This window comes from Balaenoptera musculus, chromosome 2 (genome assembly GCF_009873245.2).
Source record: "Balaenoptera musculus isolate JJ_BM4_2016_0621 chromosome 2, mBalMus1.pri.v3, whole genome shotgun sequence".
Taxonomy (NCBI): Eukaryota; Metazoa; Chordata; class Mammalia; order Artiodactyla; family Balaenopteridae; genus Balaenoptera; species Balaenoptera musculus.
The window spans coordinates 129,134,410-129,155,749 of record NC_045786.1 but is presented as its reverse complement, the minus strand read 5'-3'; the positions used below and the strand labels follow the sequence as shown (position 1 = coordinate 129,155,749).

The 21,340-nt window shown below is 39.1% G+C and overlaps 1 pseudogene; it reads left to right on the top strand.

Annotated features, from left to right (window-relative positions):
- The first annotated feature begins 13,268 nt into the window (after window positions 1-13,268).
- Window positions 13,269-13,652, top strand: LOC118891222 (annotated as a pseudogene).
- The last annotated feature ends 7,688 nt before the right edge of the window (window positions 13,653-21,340 follow it).

Genomic DNA, 21,340 nt, shown 5'->3' with positions numbered 1-21,340 from the left:
GACCATTAAGCTTTGAAAATGTGTCAGAATTATAGATTTATCCATGTAGAGTTAAGGAGTAGATGAGATTTCTAGAGTGTGAAAATGAAAAAGGAAACAAGAACTGGATCTTGGAGGACGTGTCAGTTTGGGGACAGAGAAGAAAGAGGAGCTATAGAAGGAGATAGAGAAGAAAGGGCAGTATTTTGAGTGCCATGTGAGCAAACAGGGACTTGATTTAAGGAGGTTTGAGTCAGCTATGTTGAGTGACAGAAGGGTTAAGAAGAATGAGAGAAGTCCAGGGTGCTCGATACTGAAGTCATCAAGGGCAATGGCCTTGAATAAGGTGAAGAGGAAAACTTAGCCAAGTGCTAGCAGCACTTAGGAGGATGAGAACCTATTGGGAGATGGGTGGAAATCTTAAATTAATGAAGGAGATGGTATAAGTGGTTAAGGTATACTTCAATAAGAGAGTTTGCTAAGTGATTGTGGAACCAAATCATGGTCTGAAGCTCTAGACACAGAGATGGAGAGAGGTAGACTAGGCTACAAGTAGAAGCAGCCTCATCTGAGAACTGTGGGAGAAATGACGTCAGCTAAAGAAATCAGCATGAGATAAAGGAAACAACTTTATTATTTTTTTAAATAAATTTATTTATTTTTGGCTGCGTTGGGTCTTTGTTGCTGTGCGCGGGCTTTCTCTAGTTGCGGCGAGCGGGGACTACTCTTCGTTGCGGTGCACGGGCTTCTCATTGCGGTGGCTTCTCTTGTTGCGGAGCACGGGCTCTAGGCGTGCGGGCTTCAGTGGTTGTGGCTCGCTGGCTCTAGAGCGCAGGCTCAGTAGCTGTGGCACATGGGTTCGGTAGTTGTGGCTCGCTGGCTCTAGAGCGCAGGCTCAGTAGTTGTGGCGCACAGGCTTAGCTGCTCTGCGGCATGTGGGATCTTCCCAGACCAGGGCTCGAACCCGTGTCCCCTGCATTGGCAGGCGGATTCTTAACCACTGCACCACCAGGGAAGCCCAGGAAACAACTTTAGAAAAGTGAACAGCCAGTGGAGTAGGAGGAGCCCACAGGATGTGATGACCAAGTTTGGTAGAAAGTTGGGTATGGAGGAACTGGCAAGAGGAGGTGTCAGCCTAAGCTTTATACAACTAATGGTGAAGGAGGAGGTGGCGGTGAAAGGTCCCCCACAGATAGGTATGGATTACAGGTGTGAGAGAGGCAGGGGTTGGCAAACTAGCTGAGGGTATTCCTTTGGGAAAGAGTGGCAATGTGACTTGTCCTGCTATTACTGTCGGAAGTCCTGAGACAACCTTATTCTGCGAACTGAACTCCTTAGCTATTAAGCCTTTCTATAAAAGGCATTCTCCTGATTTCTAAGGCACAGCAAATGGGGGAGGGAACAATAGTTGTGTATGTTGTTACAAATTTTTGCTTTTACTGGACATGTGATTTAAAATGGTTCTTGAAGAACTTTTGCTGGAACACAGGTTAGGAGGTTATTTGAATAACCTACTGACTGGGGTTTTGGTTTTGGGATTAAAAACAAAGAGACAAAGAAAAATAAGACTGCAGAAGGTTTGACAAAACTTGTAGGCAGACTAGATATAAAGAATGAAAAAAATAGGGAGGTGCACGACTATTTCAAATTATAATTTTGGAGGACTGAGAAGTTAGAGGATATCACTGAATGTAATAGGTAAGGTAAAAGAATATAGAGAATATAGAGAAAGAGGAAAAGGTAAGTAGGAATTTGGGGGGGCCATATCCTTTTTTGACAACAGAACAAGATGTTTTATAACAGTTTTCATAATTTGAATATCATCTTCATAATTTTTTCCATATCTGCATACCATCTGTACTCTTATTAATTTAATATTTGTTTGATCAATCTTTTTTTAATCCTAAATATATAGTTCCTAAGCAGCAATATCCATAGAATCTTAAATTTGATGCACAATTTACATGCATTCCTAAAATTCATGGATATAAACATAATGTTAAAGATATTTGTATACAGCCTTTGGAAAATAGCATCTTAGGTTGGAGAGAAACTTCAGATAGTCTTTTAGGACTGAGAACTAAATTAGTGGAGCATGTAAACATCCCAACAGAGTCATATAGAAGAAAGGGCTCTGTAAATAAACTTTGCATGGTAGTAATCAAGGAGAAGTGGGTTATTGGAATGTGAAATGGTCCAAGGATCTGCAGGGATAAGGGGGTACATTTGGGGGGCATCAACTTTATCTGCAGATATTTATGGGAATGATTTTAGGAGAGTGATATGAAAACAGAAAGTGAATCATGGTAAACAAAGAGGAATGGACAAAGTAACCAAACTATAGAACTAGACTACCCATCCCAGGTGAGCTCTGAAGATTACTTTGCAAGGTCAGAAATATTTATTATTGTGAAGATTTATTGAATAATACACAAAGTTCTTAGCACAGTGCCTGGCACATAGTCACCAATAAATGATAGATGATGAAAATGAAGATGATAATGATGATACAGTTATATAGCCTTTTAAGAAGTAGACATGAATATATGTTCTAGGTCCAAGGAGACAGAGCTGGAAAAGTTGCTGCCAGGGAGAGGCTATAGGACTCAGAGGCAGGTCTCCTTTGAGGGAGAAGGGAAGAAACTCACAACTTGAGTAGCAATGGAGATCAATGTTTCTGGAGATGTAGGCATCGTGGCCTTCCAGAACTGCAGGGAAGAAAAGGAAAGAGGTGGGATAAGTACTCTGTTGAAACGGTAGCAGGAGCAGCTGGGGGAGATGGTGCTTGGGATTAATCTCTGGGAGGGAGCTTGGAGTGGGACAGGATGAGGCTTTGGCGAAGAACGAATGGGGCTCGGGTGCTCTGAAGACCCTGGATATATTTTTTAGGGAGTTGTGCTAGGCTAGTATCTTAAAATTCTGCACTTGACTCAGATTTGGTAATTTGAAACCAGTCTAGTGTGTTGAGACATTGAAAAGCAAGGATCATAATTTCAAATATAGGCCTATTTGAAAAGCCACAAAAAAAAACACATGAACTTTTAAGGATAGATATGTATTTTGGCTCAAATCTCTAGGAATTTATGGTTTTAACTTTCAGAAAACACTTAACAATAACCTTGATGCAGTTAGGAGTGCGTATATTTGCTGGGGTCAGGAATCTGGGCTGTATACCCCAGAAGCACCCAAATTTTCAAAATGTGACTTAACACTCCAGAATTCGAGAAGTCTTTACATCGCTGGACAAATGTAAACTGGTTCTGCCCTCCGTGTAGTTTGGGTGAAAGTTCCCAGTGGCAGGGTTGGGTTTCCCAAGCGTCCAAAACTCCCTGAATGTCAAACCCTGGGCATGGGTTCCTTCAAGGTCAGTCGCTGCATTTTCATTTCAAAGATTTTCTTGTTCTTGAAAAGGACCAGGCAAAGGGAGGGACCTCTGATCTGGAGCATCTTTTCCTTTGGCCCAGGCACCCCTCAGCCCATCATTTTGATTCCTGCTCTGTAACCACAAAGACAAGTATGATGGATCTCCTTTTGGAACACAATGCAGTTTACTTGGAAAAACGTCCACTTTAGACAAACAATAAAAGCAGCCCGAGTGGGGCCTTGGCTGCTCTCCTGGTGTTACGCTCATGCATATGCCTCTGGTGCTTGGCAGAAAAAGTTTTCTGGTTGCACAAAACGGCAGACAACCTTTTGGGAATACCCATCTTCTGTCCTTGTTGTTCAAAAACATAACTTGGAATTTAAGTTATTAGCCCAAAACAAGATGCAAATTTGACTCTCTAAGTCTCAATTTCTATGTATTGTAAAGAAGGATTTTTCCCTTTTAATCTACTAATCTCCAGGGGGAAGAAGCCTGGGGGAGATGGTGGAGCTGTGTAAACACAGCTCTGTTCTGTTGAAAGAGATATCAACTCAGCCACGCAACCTCTACTGATCCCCTCTGTTGGAAATCATCTCTCCTCTCCTCTGAACTCCTGCTACACTTTGTTTCTTCTTACCGAGCATTTACCAGACTCTTCTGTCTAGTATTATAACTGCTCGTGTTCATGTCTTAATTTTCCTTCTAGACTGTAATTTTCAAACTGGCATGGACTGTCTTATTTAACTTTGTTTCCCCCAGAGATTCTATATATGTATTTTAATAATCAATCTATTCCCATATAACCCCCGGTTTTGACAGACATTCTTTTTGCTGAACATCTAGTATGTGTTGGTTCCTGAAAATAACCTAATATTTTTTATCATTGTTCTAAGTGCTACACTTCATGCTTGTTTATCCTATCACAAAGGAATAACTGTTATTTTAATCATGTTTTTATAAGTGAAGAAACAGAGGCATAGAGAGAGCATGAGCAATTGTCCAAGGGCCATAGCACCTGTAACTTGGCCGAGCCAAGATTCCATCTCACTCGGGGCCAAAGCCTGTGTTCTTAACCACCATGCCATACTGCCTCTGGGTGTTGCCTCCAGAAATAGGATTAAGTAAGCAAAGATGAAAAACATTTGGCCCCTAAATCAAGCATTTCACATTCTGGTAGAAAAGACAGACCTGTAAAAACATCAGAGGAATTTAGAGAGATTGGCGGTGGTGATGGTGCTGTGTAGAAAGGGCACAAGTCCTGGAAAAGGGCTGCCTCCAGGCTGTAGTGTCCTCAGCAGAGGGCTTATGTGGATATGGATTTCCTTCACCTGACAGGAGCTGTCTCAACATCAAAAGTAGCTCTCTTAGTAGGAAGGGTAAGTAGATTTCTAAAGGCCATCTTCGAGTTCACTCCCTTTATTGCAAAAGAGGAACTGAAATAAAGAATTCAGGTGATTCACTCCTCAGACACGATGAATTAATTGCCCACCCAAGATGGAACAGAAAGGGTAGCTATCAAAATCCTGTCACAACCTTAATTTTTTCCCAAAGGTTCATTTAGAAGAAAAAAAAAAGTAAAGGAGATGTAAGAAATGGTTGTGTATTATGAGACATAGAAAAATCAGCGAAGAAACAAAAACATCTAGAACCACCAATGTTGTCCTGGTATATCTTACTTCGAAGAAAAGTATAAGACTTGCCCCCTTTCCCTCATATTCCTCTGCCACCCTCCTCCTCCTACACACGGTATCTATAGATGCTTCTGATAGAACTGGGAAACTATTAGGCTTGGTCGTCTGTGCTCGGGACCCCAGATATGGTCTAATGGATTGCTAGTTTTCCAAGAGACTGTAAATCCAAGTGCTTACAATCCTGTTACAAGTTTACCTCAGGCTTTCACTGACTATTTCAGTTAAAACAGGTGCCATTTGGCCAAACAGAATATTATAAAAAACAAGTTTAATTCTCTAGCAATTTAAGTTATAACCACTTAGGTAAACTTCCCTGACCTCCCCATGTTCTAGGTTAATTTTAACCTCTGCCTCTTTTTCCCCTGTTATTCTGCATGCCTGGATTTCCCCCTCATTTCCACTCATTTAATTCTTTGCTCCTTGCAACACCCAGTAGGAATTCTGCGTCTCCCATGAAGTGTGTCTGAGCTCGAGTTCCCAAAGCGAGTTCTGTAGGACACAGTTCCCCGAAGAGCTTCCTGAAAGCTGGGCTCCATGGTCAAAAGGAGCTCAAAAAATATCTCTTACACTTAAATACCATCTCTTATTGGATCTATAGAATTTATAATCTGTACCTCAAAATTTAACATTCATTTATTGTGCATATAAAAAAAGATGAAATATCTATTATGGGCCAGACATACACAGTGCTGGACATCAGAGTTATAATCGTTTCCTCATCTTAAGTAAGTCTTGCCTGTTTACACAGATTTTATACTTTGGGAAAGTACGGGCAGGTCTTATTTTGTGTTATACTGTTATTAATATAGAGTACAGTACTATGACTATAACAGAGCCTTGATAAATGATTGTTGGTTGGCTTGTCAGTTAAGTAAGTAAACGTGAGTTAACTTTTATCAATGAAAATTGTTTTTATCTTATTCCTGAAAGCTACTCTTTGAGAGAGTGTCCCTTTGACCCCCCTTGTGGTATTTCTAATAACAAAACCCTTCACAGAGAGGGTGAAATGCCTCTGCATATTGTGACCGGCCCAAATAGCAATGCCCAACATAAGAAAAATACCTATTTTCCAATTTTTGAAGTGCTTACCATAACGCATAATAGATGGGGGAAAAAAACCCACAATTGTCCCCATTACAGTCTCCACTACAGAAATCCATCCTCTGTCACTCTTGTCTAGTTATAATCACCTGTGACTGAGTTGAGTTCATTAACTGAATTTGGGTGGTTCTCATTAAATTCCTAAATAGAGGGGAATATTTTTTTTCTCATCTGACCAGCCTTGACTAAAAGGCATCTTATGGTGAAGACAGGGCAGAAGACAGTGCAAAGTGAACCATACCATTCTCCCATCACCGAGATATCTGCCCAGGAACCAGATCAGCATTCAGTGATTAATGCCGTCTGTCCAACAAATTCCTTGTTTGGGGGCTGGGTGTCAGGACAGAAGGATTTATTATGCCGTAAGATGTTTATGAACACATTCCAGGGACAGATGTGGTGAAGGCAGGACTGAAAAGGCTTGGTGAGAGCATCTCAGTGATTCTGTAAGGGACTTGTCAAACTTTAAGTGAAGCAGAAGGTTTTTATGATTTTTTTCCCTCTTTCCTTAAGTGGAATGTCAGTTATGTTACTGGAGTTAATGCTACCAAATTTGAATGCTTGAGTGCAGCTCTGTCTTTGAGTATTTGTCAAGGAAAAAAAAAAGGCCATTTAAAGCTTAGCAGAAACTTCACATACGAGGTATGAGAGAATAAAGGATCTTTGAGTTGGGCTACTGAGAAGCTGAAAGGACCTGTGGAAGACCTTTCAAACTGATCATAAATTGGAATTCAAATCAATGAAGAACTACTACAAAATCTTGATTCAGAGCCCACTTGAATTCGGCATTTCCCTTACCATGGCCTTTCTCAGTGTGTCACTTAACACCGTGTACATGGTTCTCTACTGTCCGAGGATGGTGCCCGAGGCTTCCTATTGCTGTTGAGTGGAGAATTAAAAGCAAAAATGGCTCCACATTTCAGGTCTGCACTCCGCAGGCGGGCTGTGAGGAAGGACCTTCTGCCAGTAGAGTACATGCAAAAGGGAGCTGAGCAAGGGTGTGAGCTGGCCCCTCAGGGAGGCTTGGGATGGCCCCCATCAGCTGAAATGCTCCATTTTCTCCTCACCTGTATCAGATCCTCTGTAAGGATAATCCTAGTCCTTGCTGCCGTAAAGGCAGTGGAAAGGAAGCAATGACAGTGACGGGGGTGGGTGTTTCCACTGTGCTGGTCTTTGATAAATCCATTGAGAACAGGAGGCAGGTCCATGCTACAGCATAGACAGTGTTCCCCAAAACGTGGCCCTTGAACGACCTGCATCAGCATCACCTGAAAAGCCTTTAAAATGCATATTTCCAGGCCCTAGGCCAAATCCTCAGAATCAGTATCTCTGGGAGTGGGCCTGGGAACATACATTTTCACAGATTCCCCAAGGGATTTTGATACACTCGGAACTCCTGTCTTAGGGACTTGAATTACCTGTTCCCCTTGTAGTTGCGATTGTTTCCCATGCTCTGAAGATGAGGCAGCGGGGGAGGGGTGAGAGGGTGGTGGAGGAAGGGACAGACTAGACCCATCAGAATGGTGACTGTGGTCATCAAATGTAGGGCTTCGAGAGGGGCTGTAGGGAAGAGATTCCACACTGGTGGCCTGCATGTATATTTTATTTGGACTACATGGCACTTAATATTTTAAAAAGCAGGAATGCCTTTGTGTGAGGGCATGCCTTCTCCAGTGCCCAGCTGCCCCATCCCTGCCTGCTCACCACTTGCCTCTGAAGGCACTTGATCATCAGCTAGTGGGGGGGGGGTGTGAAGATTTAACATTAACTGGCCTATGGTCTCCTTGTCTTTAAATCATGAAATATAAACTTGTTCATAAAAGTTGGCCCTCAAGAGAATAACAGGCTTTTTTCTTTGATTTGTCTTTAAGCCAAAGTTACCTTTGTTTTCCCAACTTGCTGGAAGGCACCAATGAAAAAGTACCTAGCAAAGTGTTTTTGTGCAGTGCATGCCTCGATAAATAATTTTTGCATGAACAAAAGAGTAATGTGATACAGCTGACGATTGAGTTTAGGACTGTTTTCTCTTAATCCTCCCATCCCCTGAGCCCTTCTAAACTGCAGTTTTCCCCACCACAAAATGGCAGAGGAGGATTCCTATGACCTGGATCTTTTCATTCACCTGTTTTGGGTAGGACAGGTGCAGCCCAGATTTTTCTCTGTCCTTGTATCAAATCCTCTGTGAAATAAAAGGCACAACTTTCAGGTCTGTCTGAGAGGGCTTTATATACTGTTCATTCCTGAATGTTTTCATGAAAACATTTTAATTTGTGGCAAATCTGTTTGTTTGTTGTGTTTGTCAAGTTAATGTAAACTGTAGTCCATTAGGCCTGAGATGAGTCTACTAAATATTTTCAGATGTTTTTTATTTCCCTAGCTAAGAGATGGATTTGAACCAGAGCTCTGGGGTGAAAGGGCAATGTGTAATATACTGAGACATGAAGTTCGACATATGAAATAAAATAATGTAATGTTTTTAATATTTAAGATGAAAAAAGCAGCAACGAAACACTGGAAGGAGGAAAACATGAATACCTGTATATTTTAATTTTAAATGCCTGCAGATGTTGAATTTTAATCAGAGCATGTCAGATTCTGACTCTGACAAAGGCAAAAATGTGAGATCTGTTTTCTTGAATTGCTTCCACATTTCATGCTTCAGATTTTTATTACATATAGCACTGCATCATCATATATTTATGTAAAGTGCCAGCATCCATTGACTTAGCATGTGCCTGATGGTTAACATATAAAACAGTATGCAATGAAGGAAAGGCCCCTTCTCTCTCTCCCCGGCATAGCTTCTCTCTGTGACCTTGTGGTAAGGAAGGCATTTAACCCCTCTGTGCTTCAGTTTCCATAATCTCAAAATAGGAACCACCACTCTTGTTTCTTCCTAAGCTCCATGGGTACAGTGAGGCTTATTTGAAATAGTAATTGATCTATGTTCTTACTGCATAATAACAATAACAATATCATATATATGTATATGTGTGTATATATATTTACTTAGATTGAAAGAGAAAAAGAAAACTAGTGAAAATTAGATGGATATGTATTAAAATCTAAAATAAAGGTACTTTTAGATTTTATGCATATTTGTGAAATATTTTTCTCTATTTTTTGCATCGTATTTCCTAAAGCAGTGTGAAAGCCAATGACCTTAAATTTCACACTGTAATTCTACTACTGAAAACAATGGATTTACAAGTACACAATATAGTTCAAAGAAATATCTGTAAGTTCCCACTATATTTTTCTCTGAACAGTTTGAAATGTATAGGATAAGGAAAGGAAAACCAGTTGATTTGATTGAAGATTTCAATGTAAGATCAATCCTCATCTGGCTTCTTGCTCGTAGGGTCTTTTAGGTTAAATGACTCTATATTCCTGGTCCTTTTAAATCTTTCTTCATCTGGTCTCTTTTGCCTTCTAAGGGGATCTGTGCTGGCTTGTAGGAAAATAGTCATGGGGCTTCTGAGAACAGTGAAGTCAAGTATTAAGTGTTAAATTATCTGTGGTGTGGGCCCTTTCTTGTTATTCTTAAATGTTCAGAGAGGTCTCTATGTGCACAAATGTTTAGGGAGAAAGATGAAGGGTGGTATTTTCATGTCTAGAATGATGTGGTATAGAACATGTGTAACATATTCAGAACAACAAGACAGTCCATCTGCTGTACTAAGTTAGGGGAAACAGGACTCACAGCCAACAGAGAAGGGGAAACTACAGGAGTCTCTATCCAACCATCCCCTCTACCAAATTACCAACAGATTATGTATATTTTTATATACAGTTTATATTTAATTTTAGTTTTAAGCAACTGCATTTATTTGACTCTTTGAAGATTTTTAACTGTATTGCAATGGAGAGTTTTTTCACCAGAAATTCTTCTTAAGAATATTTCAGGCATATACCCTGAGAAAACCATAATTCAAAAAGAGTCATGTACCACAATGTTCATTTCAGCTCTATTTACAATAGCCAGGTCATGGAAGCAACCTAAGTGTCCATCGACAGATGAATGGATAAAGAAGATGTGGCACATATATACAATGGGATATTACTCAGCCATAAGAAGAAATGAAATTGAGTTATTTGTAGTGAGGTGGATGGACCTAGAGACTGTCATACAGAATGAAGTAAGTCAGAAGGAGAAAAACAAATACCGTATGTTAACACATATATATGGAATCTAAAAAAAAAAAAAAAAAATGGTTCTGGGGAACCTAGGGTCAGGACAGGAATAAAGATGCAGACATAGAGAATGGACATGAAGACACAGGGAGGAGGAAGGGTAAGCTGGGACGAAGTGAGAGAGTGGCATGGACATATATACACTACCAAATGTAAACTAGGTAGCTAGTGGGAAGCAGCCGCATAGCACAGGGAGATAAGCTCCGTGCTTTGTGTCCACCTAGAGGGGTGGGATAGGGAGGCGGAGAGGGAGAAGCAAGAGGAAGGAGATATGGGGATATATGTATACGTATAGCTGATTCACTTTGTTATAAAGCAGAAACTAACACACCATTGTAAAGCAATTATACTCCAATAAAGATGTTAAAAAAAAAATTTCAGGAGAAAAGTGGTCAGAGTGAGAAACAAAGCCCATGTCCCAGGAGCTCTGTGCACTTTCCCTGTGGGAAAAACAGAGGACCAGGCAAGGACTTTGGATGCCCGGGTGCTCCTGGAGGGACCTGCACAGCTGCAAGGTAGGAGAGGTCACGCTGGTCCTTTCCGCCTGGACGGCAGGGCACGAGAATGGTGGCGTGGAGAGAGTAGTGTGCAGATGAAAGATGGAGAAAAGTTCTTGTAGCTGTTGTGAGTGGAAGGTTTAGAGAGAAAATTCTGTGTCAGACTTCTGAAACAGGAGTTTCAGAAGCTTATCTGTGAAGAACTTTGTGAAACCTCCAGCCCCACCATCTAAGAAAAGCTACAGTAAAGATACATGCTGTTCTCCAAGAGTTGGTTATCATGTTTCTGAGATTATTTCTTGGTCTCTGGATTGTGATACACACAGTCAGATGGGTCCATCAAATGGCATGCTTCATCAAGCCTCCTTGATTCTTCTGATGTAAAATTAATTTCATCTTTATCTCTGTTCCCTTAACCCTTTTCATCTGCATTCTTGTGTTTCACGGTAATATAGGATCCTAGGTTGAAACGTACTTGAGAGGTAATAAGTCCAAGCTCTCAACCTGCATCTAATGATCTCTTCATTCACTCATTCATTCATTCATTCATCTAGTATTGGCTCTCTGGCCACTAAAACACAGTAGACATGTCATGTAAGAAAATTACTTGCCGAGAGCTTTTGCAGAAAAGCCACACCTTTGTGAAGATGGAGACCAAAGAATTCCACTCTCGGCTGGCCCCTAAGCACCCCAGGTCTATCCTTTTACACGTCGTTGTTCGGCTTACTCTTCCTTTCTCCATAGGGGCTAATCCAGACTTTCATTACTTTCCTCAGAATTTCTATTCCCATCCCCACTGCCATATTGTATTTTAAGTTTGAATAATAACCCTTTGTGATTTAAATATTTGAGTAAATGACCCTGGGCAATTTTTTTTTTTTAAATGAACTCTTGTTCCTTTTATCATTTTTTTTTATTTTTTATTTTTTTTAAATTTTATTTATTTATTTTTGGCTGTGTTGGGTCTTCGTTTCTGTGCGAGGGCTTTTCTCTAGCTGCGGCAAGCGGGGGCTACTCTTCATCGCGGTGCGCGGGCCTCTCACTATCGCGGCCTCTCTTGTTGCGGAGCACAGGCTCCAGACGCGCAGGCTCAGTAATTGTGGCTCACGGGCCTAGTTGCTCTGCGGCATGTGGGATCTTCCCAGACCAGGGCTCGAACCCGTGTCCCCTGCATTGGCAGGCAGATTCTCAACCACTGCGCCACCAGGGAAGCCCCCCTGGGCAATTTTACATTGATGTTATGTAGCCACATCATTTCACAGGTGAAAAAAACCCTGAAGTTTAAAGGAATTACATGAGGTACAGGGTCATATGGCTGGTTTAGGGGTGGACCCTGCAGTAGGCTCCAGTAGAATAGACAAGTAGAATCTCTTGCCAATCTTCTGTCCATTAAGCCATTCTGATTGAGTAAATGTGCCCCACTTTAAAACACTGCCGTAGAAAACATCAACTTTCTGTAATAGATTAAGGGCTGTTACTAATTTAGAGTTTACACACTCACTAAGGACTGCTTCTGTCTATGCCCCTCTGCCTTTCCCCATGCAATTCGTTTGTAAATATAAATGTTAAATGTTTATGATGCTCTTAGGCTTAAAAGTGGAGAACAAACAAAGAAATAGAAATTAATATACAGAAAGACTCTTAAGCACTAACAGAAAATATCTTCTACCTTAAGGACCAATTTTTCTATCCTATTTCTGAATTTCACATCACAATTCCTGAAATTCTACTAAAGTTTCTATTACATGAAATAGTATGTTTAAAAGCAAATCTGGGGCCATCCCCTTTCAGTCAAGATGGAATATCAGGGACTAGTTCTACTGTCCTCCCTGAAGCAACCAAAAACTGGACACAAATAAAGGGCGAAAACATAACATCATATGCTTGGGATTCCTTCCTAAATCACTCATAGCTTTCACCATGTTTGTTTCAGTGTCAGAGATAATTACATGATCTTTTTCTCAACTGATTGTTTCACTCTATAAATATTTCTTCAATCAGATTCACTAAGTTTGCTGTGTGACACCCAGAAATCTCTTGGCAGCCAAGTAAAGCAGATGCGGAGTTGAATTCATCATTAATCTCTGGGTCTGTCACACTTAAAAAAAGACTTGTGGTACTGTCTGCATGTCCTAAAACTGATAAACAAAATTATACAGAAGTGTCACATTTATTAATATTACTAACTTTTTTGTGCACAGAAGCATGCTATACAAACTTTTTCCCCAATAACTTGTTTTCTATAAATAACTATTTCCTAGAATGCATAATTTGGGTAAATCTCAATATTCTGTTACCTTCAGCTATTAAAAATGGTTAGTAGAGCACAGAGCGGTTTGGTTGTTCTTTGAAGGAGCTTCTTTCCTTGGCTCAAAACTGTGGCTCTTCGTTGGGCAGCAGAAGCCGTGCAGTGGTCAAAGTGGCCTGAGACTTCGGCGTTGGATGCTAACCAAGAGGACTGCTTGCAGATCCTCGGGCAGGAAAGCACCTGCAAGGAGCTGGCCACTAAGACTGCTGGAAAAGAGCCCCCTCTATCGGCGGGGTGAGAAAACCTCACCGCGACAGGCCCAGATCAGTTACCAGAAATCAACTGAGCTTCTGATCTGGAAGCTGATTTTCCAGAGGTGGATAAGGGAGATTGCCCAGGATTTCAAAACTGACTGGAGGTTTCAGAGTGCTGCCACTGGCGTGCTTCAGGAAGCTAGTGAAGCATACCTGGTGGGCTTACTTGAAGGTCCTAATCTGTGCGCCATCCATGCTAAGAGAATCACCATCAGGCCCAAAGACATCCAGCTGGCTCGCTGGATGTGGGGAGAGAGAGCTTAAGTGAAGGCATTTTTTTTTTCATGGTGTTTGCATTCTGTAAAATACTTTGGTTTAATTTGTGACTTCTTTGTAAGAAATTGCTTATAATATGTTGCATTTGTACTGAAGTTATTCCATCTTTTACACAGGATGAATGCGAAAAGTGTTCACAGACCTCAGTGATGTGAGCGCTACTTAGGAGTGATGTGAGCGCTACTTAGGAGTGACAAGTTGCCAACACCAGAAGGGATGGTGATATTTCTTGCTTCTCATGATGCATGTTCCTCTGTCTGTTGGTGACTTGTTGGGTAGCTGTTAAGGTACTAGAATTGATAAATGTGTACAGGGTCCTTTGGCAGTAAAACTGATTATGACTTGAAAAAAACCTTGAAAAATGATTAGTAAATTATTTCAAAAATAGTTTTACTTACAAAGATAGCATCCAGAGAGTCAAAAAATAAGGAATTATTATTATTTTTTAATAAATTTATTTATTTATTTATTTTTGGCTGCATTAGGTCTTCGTTGCCGCGCATGGGCTTTCGCTAGTTGCGGCAAGCGGGGGCTACTCTTCGTTGCGATGCGCGGGCTTCTCATTGCGGTGGCTTCTCTTGTTGCGCAGAGCACGGGCTCTGGGCGCGTGGGCTTCAGTAGTTGTAGCTCGTGGGCTCTAGAGCATGGGCTCAATAGTTGTGGTGCATGGGCTTACTTGCTCCGTGGCATGTGGGATCTTCCTGGACCAGGGCTTGAACCAGTGTCCCCTGCATTGGCAGGCGGATTCTTAACCACTGTGCCATCAGGGAAGTCCCAAGGAATTATCTTCTTAAAGCATTCTTTTAAAAAATTTTACCAGTGGGGAAAAATATATGATTGGAATAACTCATTTTTCACTGATGTTTTCTTCTTTACTTCGTATTTTCCATACTCTTCTTAGATCTGGTATCAAAGTCGATTTACAGTTTATAAGGTTGTTATTTTAGAGTTTGTCTTCCTCATGACTTTTAAAAAACTTTTTATCATGGAATAATTATAGGGTCACAAGAAATTGCAAAGATAGTACAGAGAGTTCCCCTGTACCCCTGTATTGTATAGCACAATATCAGAGACAGGAATTTGGCACTGATACATGTAAGTTTAGTTCTGGGCATTTTATCCCATGCGTAGATTTGTATAACTACCACCACAATCAGCTATTACACCATAATAGAGATCTCATCACATCCACTTTCCTCCTCTCCCTCTACCATCCCTAACCCAGACCACCACTAATTGTTTTTCCATCTCTATAATTTTGTCATTTTGAGAATGTTATATACATAGAATCATATAATATGTAATCTTTTGAGATTGTCTTTTTTCACTCAGCACGATGACCTTGAGATCCATCCATGTTGTTGCACGTATCAGTAGTTTGTTCCTTTTTATTACTGAATAGTATTCCATTCTCCATGGTGGAGATGTATTACAGTTTGTTTAACCCTCCATCTATTGGAGGATATTTTGACTATTACAAGTAAATATGCTATGAACAATCATATATAGATTTTGGTGCAGACGTAAGTTTTTATTTCTCTGGAATAAATGCTCAGGAGTGAAATTTCTGACTTATATGGGAAGTATATGTTTAATTTTTAAAGAAATTTCCAAACTATTTCCCACCAGAAATGTATGGGAGATCTACTTTCTCTACATCCTTGCCAGCATTTGCCATTGTCATTATTTTTAATTTTAGCTGTTCTAATAGATGTGTAGTGATAGCTCATCATGAGCTTAATTTTTATTTCCCTAATGGCTAGTAATGAACATTTTTCATGTATGTACTCACCATTCCTGTATCCTATTTGGTTAAATGTCTCTTTATGACTTTTGCCCATTTTCTAATTGGTTTGTTTTTATATTATTGAGTTTGGGAATTCTTCTTATATTCTAATCCTCTGTCAGATATATTATTTGCGTATTTTCCCCTAGTCTGTAGCTTGTCTTTTTACCTTCTTAACAGGGTCTTTTGGAGAACAAATATTTCAGTTTTGATGAAGTCAAATTTACTGATTTTTTCTTTAAAGGATCATGCTGTTGGTATTATGTCTAAGAACTCTTCATCAAATCCTTGGTCAAGAAGATTGTTTTCCTGTTATCTTCGAAAAATGTTATAGTTTTATGTTTAAATCTATGATCGATTTTGAGTTAATTTTCATGTAATGTTTGAGGTTTAGGTCAATAATCATTTCTTTGCCTAGAGATATTCAATTGCCCTAGCACCATTTTTTGAAATGACGGTCATTCCTTCATTGAATTGCTTTTACACCGTTGTCAAAAATCAGTTAGCTATTCTTATAGAAGTCTATTTCTGGGTTCTCTATTCTGTTCCATTGACCTATGTGTCTGTCCTTCTTTCAATACCACATAGTGTTGGTTATTATAGTTACATAATAAGTCTTGAAATCGGGTAAAATGATTCTTTTCTCTTTATTCTTCTTTTGCAAAATCGTTTTAGCTATTAAGTTCCTTTGCCTTTCTATATAAATTTCAGAATAATATTGTCTATTATGAATACTTTTTTTGGCTGGGATTTGCATAGTAATCGCATTAAACCTCTATATTAACTTGGGGAGAATTGACATCTTTACTATATTGATTTTTCCAATCCACAAACAAGGAATGTGTCTCCAATTATTTAGATCTTCTTCGATTTCTCTCATCACCATTTTATAGTTTTCAGTGTATAAGTCTTATACCTAATGTGTTAGATTTAGAAACCTAGAGATTTATTTTGAGTGATTACAAATGGTATTATATTTTTAATTTTGGTGTCCATTGCTGATATATAGAAATACAATTAATATTTGTTTATCTTGTCTCCTTTTTGAACTTACTCATTAGTCATAGGAGTATTTTTTTAAAAAGCTTCTTTTGAATTTTCTATGTAGACAATCTTGTCTTCTGGAAATAAGAGCAGTATTATTTTTCCCTTTTAGATCGGTGTGCCTTTTATTTCTCTTTATTGCCTATTGCACGGGAAAGAACTTCTAGCACTATGTTGAGTAAGAGTCATTAGAGCAGACATCCTTCCTTCATTCCCAGTCTTAGGAGGAAAGCATTCAGTCTTGCACCATTAAGTATAATGTATTAATAGCTGTAGGTTTTTGGTAGATGCTCTTTCTCAAATTGAGGATGTTCCCTCTATTCTTATTTTTCTGAAAAATTTTATCATGAATAGGTGAACTTGAATTTGTCAAATGCTTTTTCTGCATTGACTGATATTATCATGGGAGTTTCCTTCTTTAGCCTGTTAATATGACGGATTATACTAATTGATTTTCAAACATTGAACCAGCCTTGCATTCCTGGATAAATCCCATTTGGTGTTGGTGTATAATTCTTTTCATATGTTGTCCAATTCTCTTTGCTAATATTTTAAGAACTTTGGCATCTATACTCAAGAGGGATATTGGTCTGTAGTTTTGTTTTTGTTTCTGGACCATCTTTGTCTGGTTTTGGAACCAAGGTAATACAGAATTCATTGAATGAATTCAGAAGAGCTTCTCTTCTTTTGTTTTCTGGAAGAAATTGTGTAGAATTGATGTTAACTATTATTTACACATTGAATAGAATGCTCCTATGAAACCCTCTGGACCTGGAGATTTCCTTTTTGGGAGTTTTAAAATTATGAACTCAATTTCTTTAAAAGTTATAGGTTTATTCAAATTATCTATTTCCTGTTGGCAAGTTATGATAATTTGTACTTTTCTAGCAATTGGCACATTTTATCTAAATTTTTTTGTATAGAGTTGTTAACAGTATTCCCTTATCAGCATCTATAGTGATGACTTCTATTTCATTTCTGAGCTTTGTAAATATGTCTTCTCTCTCCCTGTTTTGTTTTTTCTTTGTCAGTCTTACTAGTGGTGTATCTATTTTATTATCTTTTTAAAGAAATAGCTCTTTGATTTACTGATTTTTCACCATTGTTTTTCTTCTTTCAATTTCATTGATTTCTTTTGTTATCCTTCTAATTTCCTCCTTCTTAAACTTCAATGCCTCTCAAATTTCTGTTGTCATATTTTTTTGCTCTCTACTGTCCTTTTCCCTTTTAATTTTTTTCACCTCTTTTGCTTTGCTTTCTTTTAGATGACTGAATATTTTTTCTCAATCCTTTTCTCTTTACTAATTTGGAGAAGATATTTTGTATTTCTATCCTTTAATCAGCTACCCCAGAAATTTTTAACCTTCACTTTTAACTTATGAAAGACTTAATTTAGTCAAAGCCTTTATTATCCTTCTGAATAATACAAGAATCTTGTAATACTTTATCTCTGGTGATATTTTATCTTCCAACAATAAATACTATTGTAATAATATATTTTAGTGCCATCTTTTTTATAACCTGCATGATACTATTTCTATTATTTTATATTCCCAATGTTTGTTTCAGTTTACACATATATTTAAGACTTTCTTTGCTGTTTATTTTTTCTTGCACCTAAAGCCTTCTATCTAGGAGTATTGTCATTCTGCTTGGGCTACATCTTTAGAAATTCCTCTAATTAGGGAATGTTGATATCAAACTCTCTCAGTTTTTTTTTTTTATTTTATTTTTTATTTATTTATTTATTTTTTTTTTGGCTGTGCTGGGTCTTCAGTTCGTGCGAGGGCTTTCTCCAGTTGCGGCAAGTGGGGGCCACTCCTCATCGCGGTGCGGGGACCGCTCTTCATCGCGGTGCGCGGGCCCCTCACTATCGCGGCCCCTCCCGCTGCGGGGCACAGGCTCCAGACGCGCAGGCTCAGTAGCCGTGGCTCACGGGCCCAGCCGCTCCGCGGCATGTGGGATCTTCCCAGACCAGGGCTCGAACCCGTGTCCCCTGCATTAGCAGGCAGACTCTCAACCACTGCGCCACCAGGGAAGCCCAAACTCTCTCAGTTTTAATCTTTGACTATTCATTTATTTTATCCTCATCTTGAAAGATAATTTCACTGGAAATAAAATTTTTAGTTGAAATTTATTTTTTCAGTATTTTGAATATATTCAATTTATGACTTCCATTCCTGTTGATAAGTTGTTTGTCAGTCTATTAATTATTTCTTTGAAAGAACTTGGTGCTTTTCCCTGGCTACTTTTAAGACTTCTTGTATGATAGAGCTATCGTTAATATCTATGTGCCTAACAATATAATCTCAAAGTATACCAAGCAACAAATGACAGAACTCCAGAAAGAAATCAATGAGCATTTTTAGCTGGAAGTTTTAATATATACTTTTCAGGAAATGATAGATCAAGGCAGATAAAATATAAGCACAGCTTTTTGAAAGCCAAAAAAAAAAATACAATTAGTAAGTGTGAGCTACTATATATATTATATTATATTATATATTATATATATATGGAATTCTATCCCAGCAAATGGAGACTACTTGTTTTCAAGCATGCATGTAGCATTTATAGAAGTAAACTTTGTATTAAACCATTGAAAAGCCTCAATAAATCAGTATCATACAGACTATATTCTCAAAATACACTGCAGTACAATGAAAAATTAGCAACAAAAGACTAGCTTAAAAACCCCTTAAGTTTCAAAAGTAAATAACAGAAAACTAACTTTTGGGAAAGGGGAATGTAGTCCTTTTCTGTCTTCCTGCTTGTAGTTTATCCTTTCCTTACAAGATTTCTCATCCCTACATTGTCTAGCCAAGGGGGAAAGAGCACAGTCTTAAATAGCAAGTGCTGTTATCATTGGCATGAGACTGTCTGAGTGACAGATAATACAAATTAGGATAACAATCCTCTACAGTTTGCTTGGGTCAATGTTGGCTTATATTTATTGTCCCAGAATAAATATTAATAGCTTCCATTTTCACTGTCAAAAATGTTCTAGTTTGGTCACCCTAAGTAAATCTGACTCGTTTTTTTGACCCTTTTTCTAGTTCTTTGGAGATTCCCACCACTGAGGACCACGTGTAATTCTATTTGGGATGGTTATTCACAACTACTTCCACAGCTTCTAGGAATCCAACTTCTGTCTTCAGTTTTTTGGTGCTCAGTCCCTCTGTCCCTCTAGATACTTTTATTTTAAGGGACCCAAGGCAACCTTTGTTAGCCTGCTCTCACATGTGATTCACCTCTAGTCCCTAAGAAATACTCATGCATCTTTTTCCCTAACAAACTCTAGGACTACAGACTAATTCCAAGGCAGCTATCTCCATCCCATTGCTACAGGGTGTTTTAACACTCTTAGTGTGTGCTAGTGACCAGTCCTCTGTGTTCCCCAAAGATAAAGAATATATTCAGAGGTCTCTGAGCGAGCCCATGGAAGCCCATCCTCACAAGACTGGAGGTGACGGAGTAGCACTTCCTAACTCTCCTGCTTTGGGGGAGGGGAGCCCAGCAGCAGCTCTTTTACAGTGTCATCTTCCTGAAAACCCCCTTCACTATCCTGACCCCTTCATGTTCTCAACGTGAATGAAGGGTCCTTTGGCAAATGACCTAGAATTGTAAACCTGGTACTTGACTATTTCATTTCTAAAATCAGAAATTATGGAGGCCTGTCTCATACTCATTCTGAATCTATCCTATTGATGCCTGACTCAAACTAATACACTGAGACCATCATTTTAGCAGCCTGTTACCTACAATATGTTTCTCATGAAAAAAAGAATATTTGTTTTAACAAAACAGGGTCATCCTATACATACTTCTTTAGGCTCTGCTTTTTACAATTAATAACATTTCCCAAACAAATACCCAAATCAATACAAACCTTTATCCAATATGTACTCTCACTCTTCTAAAAGAGTAACTTAATCAATTCAAAAGTAATAATAACATTTTTTCTCTTTAGCAAGGACCCTACTGAGACTCAATGAAGTCACACAGGAGAATTTCATGTAGGTCCATGTCTCTGGTACATTTCACACAGAGGATGCCTCAAAAACCAGCATTTCATTTCCATCACTGAGGCGATGGTAGTGGTGTGGTTGTTATTTTGCTTCACCCAGAGGAGCCAGCTGCTTTGCTCTGATTCCCCCGGCTACTGGCTTCGTGCTATGCTGAAATGTTCAGGGGTGGGACAGGGGAGAGGTTTGGGAAAAGAGGGCAGTGGGAATCAACAAGCAACGGTACATAGCTTTGTCACTCTTAGAAGATGATTTGAAATTTTTACTTCAGAATAAAACCACACCTGTTTCTATTAAGAAGGAAACTGAGACTTAATGAACAAAATCTTGACCTGCTAAACCACCTAACGGAATTTTTCGTTATTTTCTTGCTGACTTGTTCTCTCTTGCCACCGTCAACCACCGTGTGGACACTGTGTTTTAAAAGAATACCTATCAGGTTTCACATTCTAAAACCAAGTTAGAGAGGTGTGCTTTGGAAATTTCAAAATAAAGACTTAAAACTGATGCCAAATCAACCACAGACAAGACCGTATTTAGTTACATTAGATCACCTTGCCCACCCCACCCTATCGTGCACACATCCCAGATGTCACTTACATTCTGTTTCCTCATTCTGTCTTATTTCCTAGCAACGATCTGCTCCAAAACCATGCCTAAAAGCCACCCTCCATGACAAAAAGCCTGCCTTTTAAAAACTTATTTTACTTCCTCATTTTACAGTACCAATTATGTATACCACTCAGAAATGTCTTGTGGAGTTTTCTTTCTCTTGGCTCATTAGGTCTAGAAATCAAAGTTTGTATATTCTTACCTTTATT